This window comes from Schistocerca americana, chromosome 5 (assembly GCF_021461395.2).
Source record: "Schistocerca americana isolate TAMUIC-IGC-003095 chromosome 5, iqSchAmer2.1, whole genome shotgun sequence".
Lineage (NCBI taxonomy): Eukaryota > Metazoa > Arthropoda > Insecta > Orthoptera > Acrididae > Schistocerca > Schistocerca americana.
Window position 1 is genome coordinate 694,174,215 of NC_060123.1, and position 25,256 is coordinate 694,199,470.

Here is a 25,256-nt window from a genome sequence, read left to right on the forward strand (position 1 = left end):
TCAAAGGGATACAGTAAACCTGAAGTGAAGCATCGGAATCTAAAACTGAACTCATAGGAGAGGTTCAAGTTATAGAAAGTTAGAGTTTCAGTCCTCTTGTACTTAAGTCGGCATTGTGTCATTTGTGTTAAATTCGGATGCAAATTCTGTGTTTCATCGTCAATAAGAAGGTCCAAGGGATACAGTAAACCTGAAGTGAAGCATCGGAACCTAAAACTGGACTCACAGGAGAGGTTCAAGTCATAGAAAGTTAGAGTGTCAGTTCTCTTGTACTTAAGTCGGCATTGTGCCTTTTGTATTAAATTCGGGTGAAAACTCTGTGTTTCAACGTCAATAAGAAGGTCCAAGGGATACAGTAAACCTGAAGTGAAGCATCGGAATCAAAAAGCGGACTCACAGGAGCGGTTCAAATCATAGAAAGTGAGAGTGTCAGTCCCCTAGTACTTAGGTCGGCATTGTGCCTTTTGTATTTAATTCGGAAGCAATTTCTGTGTTACATCGTCAATAAGAACGTCCAAGGAATACAGTAAACCTGAAGTGAAGGATCGGAATCTAAGACTGTACTCACAGGAGAGGTTCAAATCATAGAAATTGAGAGTGTCACTCCTCTTGTACTTAAGTCGGCATTGTGCCATTTGTATTAAATTCGGATGCAATTTCTGTGTTTCATCGTCAATAAGAAGGTCCAAAGGTTACAGTAAACCTGAAGTGAAGCATCGGAATCTCAAACTGGACTCACAGGAGAGGTTCAAATCATAGAAAGTGAGACTGTAAGTCCTCTTGTACTTAAGTCGCTATTGTGCCTTTTGTATTAAATTCGGATGCAATTTCTGTGTTTCATCGTCAATAAGAAGGTGCGAAGTATATAGTAAACCTGAAGTGAAGCATCGGAATCTAAACTGGACTCACAGGAGAGGTTCAAATCATAGAAAGTTAGAGTGTCAGTCCTCTTGTAGTTATGTCGGCATTGTGCCTTTTGTATTATATTCGGATGCAATTTCTGTGTTTCATCGTCAATCAGAAGGTCCAAGGGATCCAGTAAACCTGAAGTGAAGCATCGGAATCTAAAACTAAACTCACAGGAGAGGTTCAGTTCATCGAAATTTAGAGTGTCAGTCCTCTTTTACTAAAGTCGGGATTGTGCCGTTTGTATTAAATTCGGATGCAATTTCTGTGTATCATCGGCAATATGAAGGTCCAAGGGATACAGTAAACCGGAAGTGAAGCATCGGAATCTAAAACTGGACTCGTAGGAGAGGTTCAAATCATAGAGAGTATGAGTGTAACTCCTCTTGTACTTAAGTCGGCATTGTGCCTTTTGTATTAAATTCGGATGCAATTTCTATGTTTCATCGTCAATAAGAAGGTCCAAGGGATACAGTAAACTTGAAGTGAAGCATCGGAATCTAAAAGTGGACTCACAGGAGAGGTTCAAATCATAGAGAGTTAGAGTGTCAGTCCTCTTGTACTTAAGTCGGCATTGTGCCTTTTGTATTAAATTCGGATGCAATTTCTGTGTTTCATCGTCAATAGGAAGCTCCAAGGGATACAGTAAACCTGAAGTGAAGCATCGGAATCTAGAACTGGACTCTCAGGAGAGATTCAAATCATAGAGAGTTAGAGTGTCAGTCCTCTTGTACTTAAGTCGGCATTGTGCATTTTATAATAATTTCGGATGCAATTTCTGTGTTTCATCTTCAATAAGAAGGTCCAGGGGATACAGTTAAACTGAAGTGAAGCATCTGAATCTAAAACCGGACTCACAGGAGAGGTTCAAATCATAGAGAGTTAGAGTATCAGTCCTCTTGTACTTAAGTCGGTGTTGTGCCTTTTGAATTCAATTTTGAATGCAATTTCTATGTTTCATCGTCAATAGGAAGGTCCAAGGGATACAGTAAACGTGAAGTGATGCATCGGAATCTAAAACTGGGCTCACAGGAGAGGTTCAAATCATAGAAAGTTAGAGTATCGGTCCTCTTGTACTTAAGTCGCATTGTGCCTTTTGTATTAAATTCGGATGCAATTTCTGTCTTTCATCGTCAATACGATGGTCCAAGGAATACAGTAAACCTGAAGTGAAGCATCGGAATCTAAAACAGGACTCACAGGAGAGGTTAAAATCATAGAAAGTGAGAGTATCAGTCCTCTTGTACTTAAGTCGGCATTGTGCCTTTTGTATTAAATTCGGATGCAATTTCTGTGTTTCATCGTCAACAAGAAGGTCCAAGGGATACAGTTAGGCTGAAGTGAAGCATCGGAATCTAAAACTTTACTCATAGGAGAGGTTCAAATCATAGAGAGTAAGAGTGTCACTCCTCTTTTACTTGAGTCGGTATTGTGTCTTTTGTATTAAATTCGGATGCAAGTTCTGTGTTTCATCGTCAATAAGAAGGCCTAAGGGATGCAGTTAAGCTGAAGTGAAGCATCGGAATCTAAAACTGGACTCACAGGAGAGGTTCAAATCATAGAAATTGAGAGTGTCTGTCCTCTTGTACCTAAGTCGGCATTGTGCCTTTTGTATTAAATTCGGATGCAATTTCTGTGTTTCATTGTCAATAAGAGGGTCCAAGGGATACAGAAAACCGGAAGTGAAGGATCGGAATCTAAAACTGGACTCACAGGAGAGGTTCATATCATTCAAACTTAGAGAGTCAGACCTCTTGTACTTAAGTCGGCATTGTCCCTTTTGTATTAAATTCGGATGCAATTTCTGTGTTTCATCGTCAAGAAGAAGGTCCAAGGGATACAGTAAACCTGAAGTGAAGCATCGGAATCTAAAGCTGGACTCACAGGAGTGGTTGAAATCATAGAAAGTTAGAGTGTCTGTCCTCTTGTACTAAAGTCGGCATTGTGCCTTTTGTATATAATTCCGATGCAATTTCTGTGTTTCATCGTCAAAAAGAAGGTCCAAGGGATACAGTAAACCTGAAGTGAAGCATCAGAATCTAAAACTGGACTCACAGGAGAGGTTCAAGTCACAGAAAGTTAGAGTGTCAGTCCTCTTGTACTTAAGTCGGCATTGTGCCTTTTGTATTAAATTCGGATGCAAACTCTGTGTTTCATCGTCAATAAGAAGGTCCAAAGGATACAGTAAACCTGAAGTGAAGCATCGGAATCTAAAACTGGACTCACACTAGAGGATCAAATTATAGAAAGTGAGAGTGTCAGTCCTCTTGTACTTAAGTCGGCATTGTGTCTTTTGAATTATATTCGTATGCAATTTCTGTGTTTCATCGTCAATAAGAAGGTGCAAGGTAAACAGTACACATGAAGTGAAGCATCGGAATCTATAACTTGACTCACAAGAGAGGTTCAAATCATAGAAAGTTAGAGTGTCAGTCCTCTTGTACTTAAGTCGGCATTGTGCCTTTTGTATTAAATTCGGATGCAATATCTGTGATTCATCGTCAAAAAGAAGGTCCGATGTATACAGTAAACCTGAAGTGAAGCATCGGAATCTAAAACTGGACTCACAGGAGTGGTTCAAATCATAGAAAGTTAGAGTGTCAGCCCTCTTGTACTTAAGTCGGCATTGTGCCTTTTGTATTAAATTCGGAAGCAATTTCTGTGTTTCATCGTCAAAAAGAAGGTCCGAGGTATACAGTAAGCCTAAAGTGAAGCATCGGAATCTAAAACTGGACTCACAGGAGCGGTTCAAATCATAGAAAGTTAGAGTGTCAGTCCTCTTGTACTTAAGTCGGCATTGTGGCTTTTGAATTTAATTCCGAAGCAAATTCTGTGTTTCATCGCCAATACGAAGGTCCAAGGTATACAGTAAACCTGAAGTGAAGCATCGGATTCTATAACAGGACTCACAGGAGAGTTTCAAATCATAGAAAATGTGAGTGTCAGTCCTCTTGTAATTAAGTCGGCATTGTGCCTTTTGTATTAAATTCGGATGCAATATCTGTGTTTCATCGTCAATAAGAAGGTCCGAGGGATAGAGTAAACCTGAAGTGAAGCATCGGAATGTAAAACTGGACTCACAGGAGAGTTTCAAATCATAGAAAGTGAGAGTGGCCGTCCTCTTTTTCTTAAGACGGCATTGTGCATTTGCATTAAATTCGAATGCAATTTCTGTGTTTCATCGTCAATAAGAAGGTCCAAGGGATACAGCAAACCTGAAGTGAAGCATCGGAATCTCAAACTGGACTCACAGGAGTTGTTCAAATCATAGAAAGTTAGAGTGTCAGTCCTCTTGTACTTAAGTTGGCATTGTGCCTTTTGTATTAATATCAGATGCAAACTCTGTGTTTCATCGTCAATAAGAAGGTCCACGTTATACAGTAAACCTGATGTGAAGCATCGGAATCTAAAACTGGACTCACAGGAGAGGTTGAAATATTAGAAAGTTAGAGTGTCAACTCGCTTGTACTTAAGTCGGCATTGTGCCTTTTGTATTAAATTCGGGTGCAATTTCTGTGTTTCATCGGCAATTAGAAGGTCCGAGGTATACAGTAAACCAGAAGTGAAGCATCGGAATCTAAAACTGGACTCACAGGAGCGGTTCAAATCATAGAAAGTTAGAGTGTCAGTCCTCTTGTACTTAAGTCTTCATTGTGACTTTTGTATTAAATTCGGATGCAATTTCTGTGTTTCATCGTCAATAAGAAAGTCCAAGGGATACAGTAAACCTGAAGTGAAGCATCGGAATCTAAAACTGGACTCACAGGAGAGGTTCATATCATTCAAACTTAGAGTGTCAGACCTCTTGTACTTAAGTCGGCATTGTCGCTTTTGGATTAAATTCGGATGCAATTTCTGTGTTTCATCGTCAAGAAGAAGGTCCAAGGGATACGGTAATCCTGAAGTGAAGCATCGGAATCTAAAACTGGACTCATAGGAGAGGTTCAAATCATAGAGAGTAAGAGTGTCACTCCTCTTGTACTTAAGTCGGTGTTGTGTCTTTTGTATTAAATTCGAATCTAATTTCTGTGGTTCATCGTCAATAAGAAGGTCCAAGGGATACAGTAAACGTGAAGTGAAGCATCGGAATCTAAAACTGGACTCACAGGAGAGGTTCAAATCATTGAGAGTTAGAGTGTCAGTCCTTTTGTTCTTAAGTCGGCATTGTGCCTTTTTGTATTAAATTCGGATGCAATTTCTGTGTTTCATCGTCAATAAGAAGGTCCAAGGGATACAGTAAACCTGAAGTGAAGCACCAGAATCTAAAACTGGACTCACAGGAGAGGTTCAAGTCATAGAAAGTTAGAGTGTCAGTCCTCTTGTACTTAAGTCGGCATTGTGCCTTTTGTATTAAATTCGGATGCAAACTCTGTGTTTCATCGTCAATAAGAAGGTCCAAAGGATACAGTAAACCTGAAGTGAAGCATCGGAATCTAAAACTGGACTCACTGGAGAGGATCAAATCATAGAAAGTGAGAGTGTCAGTCCTCTTGTACTTAAGTCGGCATTGTGTCTTTTGAATTATATTCGTATGCAATTTCTGTGTTTCATCGTCAATAAGAAGGTGCAAGGTAAACAGTACACATGAAGTGAAGCATCGGAATCTATAACTTGACTCACAAGAGAGGTTCAAATCATAGAAAGTTAGAGTGTCAGTCCTCTTGTACTTAAGTCGGCATTGTGCCTTTTGTATTAAATTCGGATGCAATATCTGTGATTCATCGTCAAAAAGAAGGTCCGAGGTATACAGTAAACCTGAAGTGAAGCATCAGAATCTAAAGCTGGACTCACAGGAGAGGTTCAAATCATAGAAAGTTAGAGTGTCAGCCCTCTTGTACTTAAGTCGGCATTGTGCCTTTTGTATTAAATTCGAAAGCAATTTCTGTGTTTCATCGTCAAAAAGAAGGTCCGAGGTATACAGTAAGCCTGAAGTGAAGCATCGGAATCTAAAACTGGACTCACAGGAGCGGTTCAAATCATAGAAAGTTAGAGTGTCAGTCCTCTTGTACTTAAGTCAGCATTGTGGCTTTTGAATTTAATTCCGAAGCAAATTCTGTGTTTCATCGCCAATAAGAAGGTCCAAGGTATACAGTAAACCTGAAGTGAAGCATCCGGTTCTATAACAGGACTCACAGGAGAGTTTCAAATCATAGAAAATGTGAGTGTCAGTCCTCTTGTAATTAAGTCGGCATTGTGCCTTTTGTATTAAATTCGGATGCAATATCTGTGTTTCATCGTCAATAAGAAGGTCCAAGGGATACAGTAAACCTGAAGTGAAGCATCGGAATCTAAAACTGGACTCACAGGAGAGGTTCAATTATAGAAAGTTAGAGTGTTAGTCCTCTTGAACTTAAGTCGGCATTGTGCCTTTTGAATTCAGTTCCGATGCAATTTCAGTGTTCCATCGTCAATAAGAAGGTCCAAGGTATACAGTAAACCTGAAGTGAAGCATCGGAATCGAAAACTGGACTCACAGGAGCGGTTCAAATCATAGAAAGTTAGAGTGTCAGTCCTCTTGTACTTAAGTCGGCATTGTTCCTTTTGTATTAAATACGGATGCAAACTCTGTGTTTCATCGTCAATAAGAAGGTCCGAGGGATAGAGTAAACCTGAAGTGAAGCATCGGAATCTAAAACTGGACTTACAGGAGAGTTTCAAATCATAGAAAGTGAGAGTGGCCGTCCTCTTTTTCTTAAGACGGCATTGTGCATTTGCATTAAATTCGGATGCAATTCCTCTGTTTCATCGTCAATAAGAAGGTCCAAGGGATACAGCAAACTTGAAGTGAAGCATCGGAATCTCAAACTGGACTCACAGGAGGGGTTCAAATCATAGAAAGTTAGAGTGTCAGTCCTCTTGTACTCAAGTCGGCATTGTGTCTTTTGTATTAATATCAGATGCAAACTCTGTGTTTCATCGTCAATAAGAAGGTCCACGTTATACAGTAAACCTGATGTGAAGCATCGGAATCTAAAACTGGACTCACAGGAGAGGTTGAAATCATAGTAAGTCAGAGTGTCAACTCGCTTGTACTTAAGTCGGCATTGTGCCTTTTGTATGAAATTCGGATGCAATTTCTGTGTTTCATCGGCAATTAGAAGGTCCGAGGTATACAGTAAACCAGAAGTGAAGCATCGGAATCTAAAACTGGGCTCACAGGAGCGGTTCAAATCATAGAAAGTTAGAGTGTCAGTCCTCTTGTACTAAAGTCTTCATTGTGACTTTTGTATTAAATTCGGATGCAATTTCTGTGTTTCATCGTCAATAAGAAAGTCCAAGGGATACAGTAAACCTGAAGTGAAGCATCGGAATCTAAAACTTGACTCAAAGGAGAGTTTCAAATCATAGAAAGTGAGAGTAGCCGCCCTCTTTTTCTTAAGTCGCCATTGTGCCTTTTGCATTAAATTCGGATGCAATTTCTGTGTTTCATCGTCAATAGGAAGGTCCAAGGGATACAGTAAACCTGAAGTGAAGCATCGGAATCTAAAAGTGGACTCACACGAAAGGTTCAATTATAGAAAGCTAGAGTGTTAGTATTCTTGAACTTAAGTCGGCATTGTGCCATTTGAATTCAGTTCCGATGCAATTTCAGTGTTCCATCGTCAAAAAGAAGGTCCAAGGTATATAGTAATCCTGAAGTGAAGCATCGGAATCTAAAACTGGACTCACAGGAGAGGTTCAAATTATAGAAAGTGAGAGTGCCAGTCCTCTTGTACTTAAGTCGGCATTGTGTCTTTTGAATTATATTCGTATGCAATTTCTGTGTTTCATCGTCAATAAGAAGGTGCAAGGTAAACAGTACACATGAAGTGAAGCATCGGAATCTATAACTTGACTCACAAGAGAGGTTCAAATCATAGAAAGTTAGAGTGTCAGTCCTCTTGTACTTAAGTCGGCATTGTGCCTTTTGTATTAAATTCGGATGCAATATCTGTGATTCATCGTCAAAAAGAAGGTCCGATGTATACAGTAAACCTGAAGTGAAGCATCGGAATCTAAAACTGGACTCACAGGAGTGGTTCAAATCATAGAAAGTTAGAGTGTCAGCCCTCTTGTACTTAAGTCGGCATTGTGCCTTTTGTATTAAATTCGGAAGCAATTTCTGTGTTTCATCGTCAAAAAGAAGGTCCGAGGTATACAGTAAGCCTAAAGTGAAGCATCGGAATCTAAAACTGGACTCACAGGAGCGGTTCAAATCATAGAAAGTTAGAGTGTCAGTCCTCTTGTACTTAAGTCGGCATTGTGGCTTTTGAATTTAATTCCGAAGCAAATTCTGTGTTTCATCGCCAATACGAAGGTCCAAGGTATACAGTAAACCTGAAGTGAAGCATCGGATTCTATAACAGGACTCACAGGAGAGTTTCAAATCATAGAAAATGTGAGTGTCAGTCCTCTTGTAATTAAGTCGGCATTGTGCCTTTTGTATTAAATTCGGATGCAATATCTGTGTTTCATCGTCAATAAGAAGGTCCGAGGGATAGAGTAAACCTGAAGTGAAGCATCGGAATGTAAAACTGGACTCACAGGAGAGTTTCAAATCATAGAAAGTGAGAGTGGCCGTCCTCTTTTTCTTAAGACGGCATTGTGCATTTGCATTAAATTCGAATGCAATTACTGTGTTTCATCGTCAATAAGAAGGTCCAAGGGATACAGCAAACCTGAAGTGAAGCATCGGAATCTCAAACTGGACTCACAGGAGGGGTTCAAATCATAGAAAGTTATAGTGTCAGTCCTCTTGTACTTAAGTTGGCATTGTGCCTTTTGTATTAATATCAGATGCAAACTCTGTGTTTCATCGTCAATAAGAAGGTCCACGTTATACAGTAAACCTGATGTGAAGCATCGGAATCTAAAACTGGACTCACAGGAGAGGTTGAAATATTAGAAAGTTAGAGTGTCAACTCGCTTGTACTTAAGTCGGCATTGTGCCTTTTGTATTAAATTCGGGTGCAATTTCTGTGTTTCATCGGCAATTAGAAGGTCCGAGGTATACAGTAAACCAGAAGGGAAGCATCGGAATCTAAAACTGGACTCACAGGAGCGGTTCAAATCATAGAAAGTTAGAGTGTCAGTCCTCTTGTACTTAAGTCTTCATTGTGACTTTTGTATTAAATTCGGATGCAATTTCTGTGTTTCATCGTCAATAAGAAAGTCCAAGGGATATAGTAAACCTGAAGTGAAGCATCGGAATCTAAAACTGGACTCACAGGAGAGGTTCATATCATTCAAACTTAGAGTGTCAGACCTCTTGTACTTAAGTCGGCATTGTCGCTTTTGTATTAAATTCGGATGCAATTTCTGTGTTTCATCGTCAAGAAGAAGGTCCAAGGGATACAGTAAACCTGAAGTGAAGCATCGGAATCTAAAACTGGAATCATAGGAGAGGTTCAAATCATAGAGAGTAAGAGTGTCACTCCTCTTGTACTTAAGTCGGTGTTGTGTCTTTTGTATTAAATTCGAATCTAATTTCTGTGGTTCATCGTCAATAAGAAGGTCCAAGGGATACAGTAAACGTGAAGTGAAGCATCGGAATCTAAAACTGGACTCACAGGAGAGGTTCAAATCATTGAGAGTTAGAGTGTCAGTCCTTTTGTTCTTAAGTCGGCATTGTGCCTTTTTGTATTAAATTCGGATGCAATTTCTGTGTTTCATCGTCAATAAGAAGGTCCAAGGGATACAGTAAACCTGAAGTGAAGCACCAGAATCTAAAACTGGACTCACAGGAGAGGTTCAAGTCATAAAAAGTTAGAGTGTCAGTCCTCTTGTACTTAAGTCGGCATTGTGCCTTTTGTATTAAATTCGGATGCAAACTCTGTGTTTCATCGTCAATAAGAAGGTCCAAAGGATACAGTAAACCTGAAGTGAAGCATCGGAATCTAAAACTGGACTCACTGGAGAGGATCAAATCATAGAAAGTGAGAGTGTCAGTCCTCTTGTACTTAAGTCGGCATTGTGTCTTTTGAATTATATTCGTATGCAATTTCTGTGTTTCATCGTCAATAAGAAGGTGCAAGGTAAACAGTACACATGAAGTGAAGCATCGGAATCTATAACTTGACTCACAAGAGAGGTTCAAATCATAGAAAGTTAGAGTGTCAGTCCTCTTGTACTTAAGTCGGCATTGTGCCTTTTGTATTAAATTCGGATGCAATATCTGTGATTCATCGTCAAAAAGAAGGTCCGAGGTATACAGTAAACCTGAAGTGAAGCATCAGAATCTAAAACTGGACTCACAGGAGTGGTTCAAATCATAGAAAGTTAGAGTGTCAGCCCTCTTGTACTTAAGTCGGCATTGTGCCTTTTGTATTAAATTCGAAAGCAATTTCTGTGTTTCATCGTCAAAAAGAAGGTCCGAGGTATACAGTAAGCCTGAAGTGAAGCATCGGAATCTAAAACTGGGCTCACAGGAGCGGTTCAAATCATAGAAAGTTAGAGTGTCAGTCCTCTTGTACTTAAGTCAGCATTGTGGCTTTTGAATTTAATTCCGAAGCAAATTCTGTGTTTCATCGCCAATAAGAAGGTCCAAGGTATACAGTGAACCTGAAGTGAAGCATCCGGTTCTATAACAGGACTCACAGGAGAGTTTCAAATCATAGAAAATGTGAGTGTCAGTCCTCTTGTAATTAAGTCGGCATTGTGCCTTTTGTATTAAATTCGGATGCAATATCTGTGTTTCATCGTCAATAAGAAGGTCCAAGGGATACAGTAAACCTGAAGTGAAGCATCGGAATCTAAAACTGGACTCACAGGAGAGGTTCAATTATAGAAAGTTAGAGTGTTAGTCCTCTTGAACTTAAGTCGGCATTGTGCCTTTTGAATTCAGTTCCGATGCAATTTCAGTGTTCCATCGTCAATAAGAAGGTCCAAGGTATACAGTAAACCTGAAGTGAAGCATCGGAATCGAAAACTGGACTCACAGGAGCGGTTCAAATCATAGAAAGTTAGAGTGTCAGTCCTCTTGTACTTAAGTCGGCATTGTTCCTTTTGTATTAAATACGGATGCAAACTCTGTGTTTCATCGTCAATAAGAAGGTCCGAGGGATAGAGTAAACCTGAAGTGAAGCATCGGAATCTAAAACTGGACTTACAGGAGAGTTTCAAATCATAGAAAGTGAGAGTGGCCGTCCTCTTTTTCTTAAGACGGCATTGTGCATTTGCATTAAATTCGGATGCAATTCCTCTGTTTCATCGTCAATAAGAAGGTCCAAGGGATACAGCAAACTTGAAGTGAAGCATCGGAATCTCAAACTGGACTCACAGGAGGGGTTCAAATCATAGAAAGTTAGAGTGTCAGTCCTCTTGTACTTAAGTCGGCATTGTGTCTTTTGTATTAATATCAGATGCGAACTCTGTGTTTCATCGTCAATAAGAAGGTCCACGTTATACAGTAAACCTGATGTGAAGCATCGGAATCTAAAACTGGACTCACAGGAGAGGTTGAAATCATAGTAAGTTAGAGTGTCAACTCGCTTGTACTTAAGTCGGCATTGTGCCTTTTGTATGAAATTCGGATGCAATTTCTGTGTTTCATCGGCAATTAGAAGGTCCGAGGTATACAGTAAACCAGAAGTGAAGCATCGGAATCTAAAACTGGGCTCACAGGAGCGGTTCAAATCATAGAAAGTTAGAGTGTTAGTCCTCTTGTACTAAAGTCTTCATTGTGACTTTTGTATTAAATTCGGATGCAATTTCTGTGTTTCATCGTCAATAAGAAAGTCCAAGGGATACAGTAAACCTGAAGTGAAGCATCGGAATCTAAAACTTGACTCAAAGGAGAGTTTCAAATCATAGAAAGTGAGAGTAGCCGCCCTCTTTTTCTTAAGTCGCCATTGTGCCTTTTGCATTAAATTCGGATGCAATTTCTGTGTTTCATCGTCAATAGGATGGTCCAAGGGATACAGTAAACCTGAAGTGAAGCATCGGAATCTAAAAGTGGACTCACACGAAAGGTTCAATTATAGAAAGCTAGAGTGTTAGTATTCTTGAACTTAAGTCGGCATTGTGCCTTTTGAATTCAGTTCCGATGCAATTTCAGTGTTCCATCGTCAAAAAGAAGGTCCAAGGTATATAGTAATCCTGAAGTGAAGCATCGGAATCTAAAACTGGACTCACAGGAGAGGTTCAAATCATAGAAAGTTAGAGTGTCAGTCCTCTTGTACTTAAGTCGGCACTGTGCCTTTTGTATTAACTACGGATGCAAACTCTGTGTTTCATCGTCAATAAGAAGGTCCGAGGGATAGAGTAAACCTGAAGTGAAGCATCGGAATCTAAAACTGGACTCAGAGGAGAGTTTCAAATCATAGAAAGTGAGAAGGGCTGTCCCCTTTTTCTTAAGACGGCATTGTGCCTTTTGCATTAAATTCGGATGCAATTTCTGTATTTCATCGTCAATAAGAAGGTCCAAGGGATACAGTAAACCTGAAGTGAAGCATCGGAATCTAAAACTGGACTCACACAAAAGGTTCAATTATAGAAAGTTAGAGTGTTAGTATTCTTGAACTTAAGTCGGCATTGTGCCTTTTGAATTCAGTTCCGATGCAATTTCAGTGTTCCATCGTCAAAAAGAAGGTCCAAGGTATATAGTAAACCTGAAGTGAAGCATCGGAATCTAAAACTGGACTGACAGGAGAGGCTCAAATCATAGAAAGTTAGAGTGTCAGTCCTCTTGTACATAAGTCGGCATTGTGCCTTTTGTATTAAAATCAGATGCAAACTCTGTGTTTCATCGTCAATAAGAATGTCCACGTTATACAGTAAACCTGAAGTGAGGCATCGGATTCTAAAACTGGACTCACAGGAGAGGTTCAAATCATAGAAAGTTAGAGTGTCAACTCGCTTGTACTTAAGTCGGCATTGTGCCTTTTGTATTAAATTCGGATGCAATTTCTGTGTTTCATCGGCAATAAGAAGGTCCGAGGTATACAGTAAACCAGAAGTGAAGCATCGGAATCTAAAACTGGTCTCACAGGAGCGGATCAAATCATAGAAAATTAGAGTGTCAGTCCTCTTGAACTTAAGTCGTCATTGTGACTTTTGTATTAAATTCGGATGCAATTTCTGTGTTTCATCGTCAATAAGAAGGTCCAAGGGATACAGTAAACCTGAAGTGGAGCATCGGAATCTAAAACTGGACTCACAGGAGAGGTTCAAATCATAAAAAGTTAGAATGTCAGTCCTCTTGTACTTAAGTCGGCATTGTGCCTTTTGTATTAAATACGTATGCAAACTCTGTGTTTCATCGTCAATAAGAAGGTCCGAGGGATAGAGTAAACCTGAAGTGAAGCATCGGAAACTAAAACTTGACTCACAGGAGAGCTTCAAATCATAGGAAGTGAGAGTAGCCGTCCTCTTTTCCTTAAGTCGGCATTGTGCCTTTTGCATTAAATTCGGATGCAATTTCTGTGTTTCATCGTCAATAAGAAGGTCCAAGGTATACAGTAAATCTGAAGTGAAGCATCAGAATCTAAAACTGGACTGACAGGAGAGGCTCAAATCATAGAAAGTTAGAGTGTCAGTCCTCTTGTACTTAAGTCGGCATTGTGCCTTTTGTATTAAAATCAGATGCAAACTCTGTGTTTCATCGTCAATAAGAAGGTCCACGTTATACAGTTAACCTGAAGTGAGGCATCGGAATCTAAAACTGGACTCACAGGAGAGGTCAAATCATAGAAAGTTAGAGTGTCGGTCCTCTTGTACTTAAGTCGGCATTATGACTTTTGTATTAAATTCGGATGCAAATTCTGTGTTTCATCGTCAATAAGAAGGTCCAAGGGATACAGTAAACCTGAAGTGAAGCATCGGAATCTGAAACTGGACTCACAGGAGAGGTTCAAATCATAAAAAGTTAGAATGTCACTCCTCTTGTACTTAACTCGGCATTGTGCCTTTTGTATTAAATTCAGATGCAATTTCTGTGTTTCATCGTCTATAAGAAGGTCCAATGGATACAGTAAACCTGAAGTGAAGCATCGGAATCTAAAACTGGACTCACTGGAGATGTTCTAATCATAGAAAGTGAGAGTGTCAGTTCTCTTTTACTTAAGTCGGAATTGTGTATTGTGTATTAAATTCGGATGCCATTTCCGTGTTTCATCGTCAATAATAAGGTCCAAGGCATACAGTAAACCTGAAGTGAAGCATCGGAATCTAAAACTGGACTCACAGGAGAGGTTTAAATCATAGAAAGTTATGGTGTGAGGCCTCTTGTACTTAAATCGGCATTGTGCCTTTTGTAATTAATTCGGATGCAATTTCTGTGTTTCTTCGTCAATAAGAAGGTTCAAGTTATACAATAAACTTGATGTGAAGCATCGGAAACTAAAACTGGAGTCACCGGAGAGTTTCAAATCATAGAAAGTTAGAGTGTCAGTCCTCTTGCACTTAAGTCTGCATTGTGCCATTTGTATTAAATTCGGATGCAATTTCTGTGTTTCATCGTCAATAAGAAGGTCCAAGGGATACAGTAAACCAGAAGTGAAGAATCGGAATCTAAAACTGGAGTCACCGGAGAGGTACAAATCATAGAAAGTTAGTGTGTCAGTCCTCTTGTACGTAAGTCGGCATTGTGCCTTTTGTATTAATTTCGCATGCAATTTCTGTGTTTCATCGTCAATAAGAAGGTCCAAGGGATACAGTAAACCTGAAGTGAAGCATCGGAATCTATAACTGGACTCACAGGAGAGGTTCTGATCATAGAAAATGAGAGTGTCAGTCTTCTTTTACTTAAGTCGGCATTGTGCGTTTTGTATTAAATTTGGATGCCATTTCTAAGTGTTATCGTCAATAAGAAGGTCCAAAGGATACAGTAAACCTGAAGTGAAGCATCGGAATCTAAAACTGGACTCACAGGAGAGGATCAAATCATAGAAAGTGAGAGTTTCAGTCCAATTTTACTTCAGTCGGCATTGTGCCTTTTGTATCAAATTCGGATGCAAACTCCATGTTTCATCGTCAATAAGATGGTCCAAGTTATACAGTAAACCTGAAGTGAAGCATCGGAATCTAAAACTGGACTCAACGGAGAGGTTCAAATCATAGAAAGTTAGAGTGTCAGCCCTCTTGTACTTAAGTCGGCATTGTGCTTTTGTATTAAATTCGGATGCAATGACTGTGTTTCATCGTCAATAAGAAGGTCCGAGGTATACAGTACACCAGAAGTGAAGCATCGGAATCTAAAACTGGACTCACAGCAGAGGTCCAAATCATGGAAAGTTAGAGTGTCAGTCCTCTTGTACTTAAGTCTTCATTGTGACTTTTGTATTAAATTCGGATGCAATTTCTGTGTTTCATCGTCAATAAGAAGGTCCACGGGATACAGTAAACCTGAAGTGAAGCATAGGAATCTAAAACTGGACTCCCAGGAGAGCTTCAAATCATAGAAAGTTAGAGTGTCAGTCCTCTTGTACTTAACTCGGCATTGTGCCTTTTGAATTTAATTCGGATGGAATTTCTGTGTTTCATCGTCAAGAAGAAGGTCCAAGGTACACAGTAAACCTGAAGTGAAGCATCGGAATCTAAAACTGGACTCACAAGAGAGGTTCAAATCGTAGAGAATTAGAGTATAACTCCTCTTGTACTTAAGTCTTTATTGTGCGTTTTGTATTAAATTTGGATGCAATTTCTGTGTTTCATCGTCAATAAGAAGGTCCAAGGGATACAGTAAACCTGAAGTGTAGCATCGGAATCTAAAACTGGACTCCCAGGAGAGGTTCAAATCATAGGAAGTGAGAGTGTCAGTCCTCATTTACTTAAGTCGGCATTGTGCCTTTTGTATTACATTCGGATGCAATTTCTGTGTTTCGTCGTCAACAAGAAGGTTCAAGTTATACAATAAACCTGAAGTGAAGCATCGGAATCTAAAACTGGACTCACAGGAGAGGTTCAAATCATAGTGAGTTAGGGTGACACTCCTCTTGTACTTAAGTTGGTATTGTGCCTTTTGTATTAAATTCGGATGCAATTTCTGTGTTTCATCGTCAATAAGAAGGTCCAAGGGATACAATAAACCTGAAGTGAAGCATCGGAATCTAAAACTGGACTCAAAGGAGAGGTTCAAATCATAGAAAGTTAGAGTGTCAGTCCTCTTGTACTAAGTCGACATTGTGCCTTTTGTATTAAATTCCAATGCAATATCTGTGTTTCATCGTTAATAAGAAGTTGCAAGGTATACAGTAAACCTGAAGTGAAGCAACGGAATCTAAAACTGGGCTCAAAGGAGGCGTTCAAATCATAGAAAGTTAGAGTATCAGTCCTCTTGTACTTCAGTCGGCATTGTCTCTTTTGTATTAAATTCGGATGCTAACTCTGTGTTTCATCGTCAATAAGAAGGTCCAAGGGATACAGTAAACCTGAAGTGAAGCATCGTGATCTAAAACTGGACTCACAGAAGAGGTTCAAATCATAGAAAGTTAGAGTGTCAGTCCTCTTGTACTTAGGTCGGCATTGTTTCTTTTGTATTAAACTCGCATGCAATTTCTGTGTTTCATCCTCAATAAGAAGGTCCACGGGATACAGTAAAACTGAAGTGAAGCATTGGAATCTAAAACTGGACTCACAGGAGAGGTTCAAATCATAGAAAGTGATAGTGACAGTCCTCTTTTACTCGAGTCGGCATTGTGCCTTTTGTATTAAATTCCGATGCAATTTCTGTGTTTCATCGTCAATAAGATGGTGCAAGGTATACAGTAAACCGGAAGTGAAGCATCGGAATCTATAACTGGACTCACAGTAGAGTTTGAAATCATAGATAGTTAGAGTGTCAGTAATCTTGTACTTAAGTCGGCATTGTGCCTTTTGTATTAAATTCGGATGCAAACTCAGTGTTTCATCGTCAATAAGAAGGTCAAAGGAATACAGTAAACCTGAAGTGAAGCATCGGAATCTAAAACTGGACTCACAGGAGAGGTTCAAATCACAGAAAGTTAGAGTGTGAGCCCCTCTTGTACTTAAGTCGGCATTGTGCCTTTTGTATTACATTCGGATGCAATTTCTGTGTTTCATCGTCAACAAGAAGGTTCAAGTTATACAATAAACCTGAAGTGAAGCATCGGAATCTATAACTGGACTCACAGGAGAGGTTCAAATCATAGTGAGTTAGAGTGACACTCCTCTTGTACTTAAGTTGGTATTGTGCCTTTTGTATTAAATTCGGATGCAATTTCTGTGTTTCATCGTCAATAAGAAGGTCCAAGGGATACAGTAAACCTGAAGTGAAGCATCGGAATCTAAAACTGGACTCAAAGGAGAGGTTCAAATCATAGAAGGTTAGAGTGACACTCCTCTTGTACTTAAGTTGGTATTGTGCCTTTTGTATTAAATTCGGATGCAAACTCTGTGTTCCATCGTCAATAAGAAGGTCAAAGTAATACAGTAAACCTTAAGTGAAGCATCGGAATCTAAAACTGGACTCACAGGAGAGGTTCAAATCATAGAAAGTGAGAGTGTCAGTACTCTTGTACTTAAGTCGGCATTGTGCCATTTGTATTAAATTCGGATGCAAACTCTGTGTTTCATCGTCAATAAGAAGGTCAAAGGAATACAGTAAACCTGAAGTGAAGCATCGGAATCTAAAACTGGACTCACAGGAGAGGTTCAAATCACAGAAAGTTAGAGTGTGAGCCCCTCTTGTACTTAAGTCGGCATTGTGCCCTTTGGATTACATTCGGATGCAATTTCTGTGTTTCATCGTCAATAAGAAGGTCCGAGGCATACAGTAAACCTGAAGTGAAGCATCGGAATCTAAAACTGGACTAACACGAGAGGATAAAATCATAGAAAGCGAGAGTGTCAGTCCTCTTGTCCTTAAGTCGGCATTGTGCCTTTGGTATTAAATTCAGATGAAATATCTGTGTTTCATCGTCAATAAGAAGGTCCAAACGTTACAGTAAACTTGAATTGAAGCATCGGAACCTAAAACTGGACTCACAGGAGCGGTTCAAATCATAGAAACTGAGAGTGTCAGTCCTCTTTTACTCAAGTCGGCATTGTGCCTATTGTATAAAATTCGGATGCAATTTCTGTGTTTCATCGTCAATAAGAAGGTCTAAGGTATACAGTAAACCTGAAGTGATCATCGCAATCTAAAACTGGACTCACAGGAGAGGTTGAAATCAAAGAAAGTTAGAGTGACAGTACTCTTGTACCTAAGTCGGCATTGTGCCTTTTGTATTAAATTTGGATGCTAACTCTGTGCTTCATCGTCAATAAGAAGGTCCAAGTTAACAGTAAACCTGAAGTGAAGCATCGGAATCTAACACTGGACTCACAGGAGAGGTTCAAATCATAGAAAGTTGTTAGAGTGTCAGCCCTCTTGTACTTAAGTCGGCATTGTGCCTTTAGTATTAAATTCGGAAGCAATTTCTGTGTTTCATCGTCAATAAGAAGGTCCAAGGGATGCAGTAAACCTGAAGTGAAGCATCGATATCTAAAACTGGACTCACAGGAGTGCTTCAAATCATAGAAAGTTAGACTGTCAGTTCTCTTGTACTTAAGTCGGCATTGTGCCTTTTTTATTAAATTCCGATGCAATTTCTGTGTTTCATTGTCAATAAGAAAGTCCAAGGTATACAGTAACCCTGAAGTGAAGCATCGGAATCTAAAACCTTACTCACAGGAGAGGTTCAAATCATAGAAGGTGAGAGTGTCAGCCCTCTTGTCCTTAACTCGGCATTGTGCCTTTTGTATTAAATTCAGATGCAATTTCTGTTCTTCATCGTCAATAAGAAGGTACAAAGGATACAGTAAACATGAAGTGAAGCATCGGAAACTAAAACTGGACTCACAGGAGAGCTTCAAATCATAGAAAGTTAGAGTGTCAGTCCTCTTTTACTTATGTCGGCATTGCGCCATTTGTATTAATTTCGGTTGCAATTTCTGTGTTTCATCGTCAATAGGAAGGTCCAAGGGGTACAGTTAACCTGAAATGAAGCATCGGAACCTAAAACTGGACTCACAGGAGAGGTACAAATCATAGAAAGTGAGACTGTCAGTCCTCTTGTACTTAAGTCGGCATTATGCCTTTTGTATTAAATACCGATGCAATTTCTGTGTTTCATCGTCAATAAGAAGGTCCAAGGTATACAGTAATCCTGAAGTGAAGCATCAGAATCTAAAAGTTGACTCACAGGAGAGTTTCAAATCATAGAAAGTGAGAGTGTCAGTCCTCTTGTACTTAAGTCGGCATTGTGCCTTTGTATTAAATTCGGATGCAATTTCTGTGTTTCATCGTCAATAACAAGGTCCAAGGGATACAGTTAACCTGAAATGAAGCATCGGAATCTAAAATTGGACTCACAGGAGAGGTACAAATCATAGAAAGTGAGAGTGTCAGTCCTCTTGTACTTAAGTCGGCATTGTGCCTTTTGTATTAAATACCAATGCAATTTCTGTGTTTCATCGTCAATAAGAAGGTCCAAGGTATACAGTAATCATGAAGTGAAGCATCAGATTCTAAAAGTGGACTCACAGGATAGGTTCAAATCATAGAAAGTGAGAGTGTCAGTCCTCTTGTACTTAAGTCGGTATTGTGCTTTTTGTATTAAATTCGGATGCAATTTCTGTGTTTCATCGTCAATAACAAGGTCCAAGGGATACAGTAAACCTGAAGTGAAACATCGGAATCTAAAACTGGACTCACACTAGAGTTTCAAATCATTGATAGTTTGAGTGTCAGTCCTCTTGTACTTAAGTCGGTAATGTGCCTTTTGTATTAAATTCGGATGCAATTTCTGTGTTTCATCGTCAATAAGATGGTGTAAGGGATACAGTAAACCTGAAGTGAAGCATCGGAATCTAAAACTGGACTCACACGAGAGGTTCAAATGATAGAAAGTGAGAGTGTCGGTCCTCTTGTCCTTAACTCGGCATTGTGCCTTTTGTATTAAATTCAGATGCAATTTCTGTGTTTCATCATCAAGAAGAAAGTCCAAAGGATATAGTAAACCTGAAGTAAAGCATCGGAATCTAAAACTGGACTCATACGAGAGGATCAAATCATAGAAACCGAGAGTGTCAGTCCTCTTGTCCTTAAGTTGGCATTGTCCTTTTTGTATTAAATTCAGATGAAATTTCTGTTTTTCATCGTCAATAAGAAGGTCCAAAGGTTATAGTAAACTTGAAGTGAAGCATCGGAACCTAAAACTGGACTCACAGGAGCGGTTCAAATCACAGAAAGTTAGAGTGTGAGCCCCCTTGTACTTAAGTTGGCATTGTGCCTTTTGTATTAAATTCGGATCCAATTTCTGTGTTTCATCGTCAATAAGGAGGTTCGAGGGATACAGTAAACCTGAAGTGAAGCATCGGATTCTAAAACTGGACTCACACGAGAGGATCAAATCATAGAAAGCGAGAGTGTCAGTCCTCTTGTCCTTAAGTCGGCATTGTGCTTTATTTATTAAATTCAGATGAAATTTCTGTGTTTCATCGTCAATAAGAAGGTCCGAGGTATACAGTAAACCTGAAGAGAAGCATCGGAATCTAAAACTGGACTCACAGGAGAGGTTCAAATCATAGAAAGTTAGAGTGTCAGTCCTCTTGTACTTAAGTCGGCATTGTGCCTTTAGTATTAAATTCGAATGCAATATCTGTGTATCATCGTCAATATGAAGGTCCAAGGGATACAGTAAACCTGAAATGAAGTGCCGGAATCTAAAACTGGACTCACAGGAGAGGTTCAAATCATAGAAAGTGAGAGTGTCAGTCCTCTTGTACTTAACTCGGCATTGTGCCTTTTGAATTTAATTCGGATGCAATTTCTGTGTTTCATCGTCAAGAAGAAGGTACACAGTAAACCTGAAGTGAAGCATCGGAATCTAAAACTGGACTCACAGGCGAGGTTCAAATCGTAGAGAGGTAGAGTATAACTCCTCTTGTACTTAAGTCTTTATTGTGCCTTTTGTATTAAATTTGGATGCAATTTCTGTGTTTCATCGTCAATAAGAAGGTCCAAGGTATACAATAAACCGGAAGTGAAGCATCGGAATCTAAAACTGGACTCACAGGAGAGGTTGACATCATAGAATGTGAGAGTGTCAGTACTCTTGTACTTAAGTCGGCATTGTGCCATTTGTATTAAATTCGGATGCAAACTCTGTGTTTCATCGTCAATAAGAAGGTCAAAGGAATACAGTAAACCTGAAGTGAAGCATCGGAATCTAAAACTGGACTCACAGGAGAGGTTCAAATCACAGAAAGTTAGAGTGTGAGCCCCTCTTGTACTTAAGTCGGCATTGTGCCTTTTGTATTAAATTCGGATGCAATTGCTGTGTTTCATCGTCAATAAGAAGGTCCGAGGTATACAGTAAACCTGAAGTGAAGCATCGGAATCTAAAACTGGACTCACACGAGAGGATAAAATCATAGAAAGCAAGAGTGTCAGTCCTCTTGTCCTTAAGTCGGCATTGTGCCTTTGGTATTAAATTCGAATGCAATTTCTGTATTTCATCCTCAATATGAAGGTCCAAGGGATACAGTAAACCTGAAATGAAGTGCCGGAATCTAAAACTGGACTCACAGGAGAGGTTCAAATCATAGAAAGTGAGAGTGTCAGTCCTCTTGTACTTAACTCAGCATTGTGCCTTTTGAATTTAATTCGGATGCAATTTCTGTGTTTCATCGTCAAGAAGAAGGTCCAAGGTACACAGTAAACCTGAAGTGAAGCATCGGAATCTAAAACTGGACTCACAGGAGAGGTTCAAATCGTAGAGAGTTAGAGTATAACTCCTCTTGTACTTAAGTCTTTATTGTGCCTTTTGTATTAAATTTGGATGCAATTTCTGTGTTTCATCGTCAATAAGAAGGTCCAAGGGATACAGTAAACCTGAAGTGTAGCATCGGAATCTAAAACTAGACTCCCAGGAGAGGTTCGAATCATAGGAAGTGAGAGTGTCAGTCCTCTTTTACTTAAGTCGGCATTGTGCCTTTTGTATTACATTCGGATGCAATTTCTGTGTATCATCGTCAACAAGAAGGTTCAAGTTATACAATAAACCGGAAGTGAAGCATCGGAATCTAAAACTGGACTCACAGGAGAGGTTCAAATCATAGAAAGTGAGAGTGTCTGTACTCTTGTACTTAAGTCGGCATTGTGCCATTTGTATTACATTCGGATGGAAACTCTGTGTTTCATCGTCAATGAGAGGGTCAAAGGAATACAGTAAACCTGAAGTGAAGCATCGGAATCAAAAACTGGACTCACAGGAGAGGTTCAAATCACAGAAAGTTAGAGTGTGAGCCCCTCTTGCACTTAAGTCGGCATTGTGCCTTTTGTATTAAATTCGGATGCAATTTCTGTGTTTCATCGTCAATAAGAAGGTCCGAGGTATACAGTAAACCTGAAGTGAAGCATCGGAATCTGATACTGGACTCACACGAGAGGATAAAATCATAGAAAGCGAGAGTGTCAGTCCTCTTGTCCTTAAGTCGGCATTGTGCCTTTGGTATTAAATTCAGATGTAATTTCTGTGTTTCATCGTCAATAAGAAGGTCCAAAAGTTATAGTAAACTTGAATTGAAGCATCGGAATCTAACACAGCCCTCACAGGAGAGGTTTAAATCATAGAAAGTTAGAGTGTCAGCCCTCTTGTACTTAAGTCGGCATTGTGCCTTTAGTATTAAATTCGGATGCAATTTCTGTGTCTCATCGTCAATAAGAAGGTCCGAGGTATACAGTAAACCTGAAGAGAAGCATCGGAATCTAAAACTGGACTCACAGGAGAGATTCAAATCATAGAAAGTTAGAGTGTCAGTCCTCTTGTACTTAAGTCGGCATTGTGCCTTTAGTATTAAATTCAGATGCAATTTCTGTGTTTCATCGTCAATATGACGGTCCAAGGGATACAGTAAACCTGAAATGAAGTGTCGGAATCTGAAACTGGACTCACAGGAGAGGTTCAAATCATAGAAAGTGAGAGTGTCAGTCCTCTTGTACTTAAGTCGGCAGTGTGCCTTTTGTATTAAATTCGGAAGCAATTTCTGTGTTTCATCGTCAATAAGAAGGTCCAAGGGATACAGTAAACCTGAAGTGAAGCATCGAAATCTAAAACTGGACTCACAGGAGAGCTTCAAATCATAGAAAGTTAGACTGTCAGTTCTCTTGTACTTAAGTCGGCATTGTGCCTTTTTTATTAAATTCCGATGGAATTTCTGTGTTTCATCGTCAATAAGAGAGTCCAAGGTATACAGTAACCCTGAAGTGAAGCATCGGAATCTAAAACCTTACTCGCAGGAGAGGTTCAAATCATAGAAAGTGAGAGTGTCAGCCCTCTTGTCCTTAACTCGGCATTGTGCCTTTTGTATTAAATTCAGATGCAATTTCTGTGTTCAATAAGAAGGTCCAAGGGATACAGAAAACCTGAAGTGAATCATCGGAATCTAAAACTGGACTCACAGGAGAGGTTCAAATCATAGAAAGTCAGAGTGTCAGTCCTCTTGTACTTAAGTCGGCATTGCGCCTTTTGTATTAAATACCAATGCAATTTCTGTGTTTCATCGTCAATAAGAAGGTCCAAGGTATACAGTAATCCTGAAGTGAAGCATCAGAATCTAAAAGTGGACTCACAGGAGAGATTCAAATCATAGAAAGTGAGAGTGTCAGTCCTCTTGTACTTAAGTCGGTATTGTGCCTTTTGTATTAAATTCGGATGCAATTTCTGTGTTTCATCGTCAATAAGATGGTGTAAGGGATACAGTAAACCTGAAGTGAAGCATCGGAATCTAAAACTGGACTCACACGAGAGGTTCAAATGATAGAAAGTGAGAGTGTCGGTCCTCTTGTCCTTAACTCGGCATTGTGCCTTTTGTATTAAATTCAGATGCAATTTCTGTGTTTCATCGTCAATAAGAAAGTCCAAAGGTTACAGTAATCTTGAAGTGAAGCATCGGAACCTAAAACTGGACTCACAGGAGCGGTTCAAATCACAGAAAGTTAGAGTGTGAGCCCCTCTTGTACTTAACTTGGCATTGTGCATTTTGTATTAAATTCGGATCCAATTTCTGTGTTTCATCGTCAATAAGAAGGTCCGAGGGATACAGTAAACCTGAAGTGAAGCATCGGAATCTAAAACTGGAGTCACACGAGAGGATCAAATGATAGAAAGCGAGAGTTTCAGTCCTCTTGTCCTTAAGTCGGCATTGTGCTTTATTTATTAAATTCAGATGAAATTTCTGTGTTTCATCGTCAATAAGAAGGTCCAAGGTATACAGTAAACCTGAAGTGAAGCATCGGAATCTAAAACTGGACTCACAGGAGAGGTTGAAATCATAGAAAGTTAGAGTGTCAGTACTCTTGTACTTAAGTCGGGATTGTGCCTTTTGTATTAAATTCGGGTGCTAACTCTGTGTAACATCGTCAATAAGAAGGTCCAAATTATACTGTAAACCTGAAGTGAAGCATCAGAATCAAACACTGGACTCACAGGAGTGGTTCAAATCATAGAAAGTTAGAGTGTCAGTCCTCTTGCACTTAAGTCGGCATTGTGCCTATAGTATTAAATTCGGATGCAATTTCTGTGTTTAATCGTCAATAAGAAGGTCCGAGGTATACAGTAAACCTGAAGAGAAGCATCGGAATCTAAAACTGGACTCACAGGAGAGGTTCAAATCATAGAAAGCTAAAGTGTCAGTCCTCTTGTACTTAAGTCGGCATTGTGCCTTTAGTATTAAATTCGAATGCAATTTCTGTGTTTCATCGTCAATATGAAGGTCCAAGGGATACAGTAAACCTGAAATGAAGTGCCAGAATCTAAAACTGGACTCACAGGAGAGGTTCAAATCATAGAAAGTGAGAGTGTCAGTCCTCTTGTACTTAAGTCGGCATTGTGCCTTTTGTATTAAATTCCGATTCAACATCTGTGTTTCATCGTCATTGAGAAGGTCCAAGGTATACAGTAAGCCTGAAATGAAGCATCGGAATCTAAAACTGGACTCACAGGAGAGGTTCAAATCATAGAAAGTGAGAGTGTCAGTCCTCATGTACTTAAGTCGGCATTGTGCCTTTTGTATTAAATTTGGTTGCAATTTCTGTGTTTCGTCGTCAATAAGAAGGTCCAAGGGATACAGTAAACCTGAAGTGAAGCATCGGAATCTAAAACTGGACTCACAGGAGAGGTTCAAATCATAGAAAGTGAGAGTGTCAGTCCTCTTGTACTTAAGTCGGCATTGTGCCTTTTGTATTAAATTCGGATGCAATTTCTGTGTTTCATCGTCAATAACAAGGTCCAAGGGATACAGTAAACCTGAAGTGAAGCATCGGTATCTAAAACTGGACTCACAGGAGAGTTTCAAATCATAGAAAGTTTGAGTGTCAGTCCTCTTGTACTTATGTCGGCATTGTGCCTTTTGTATTAAATTCGGAT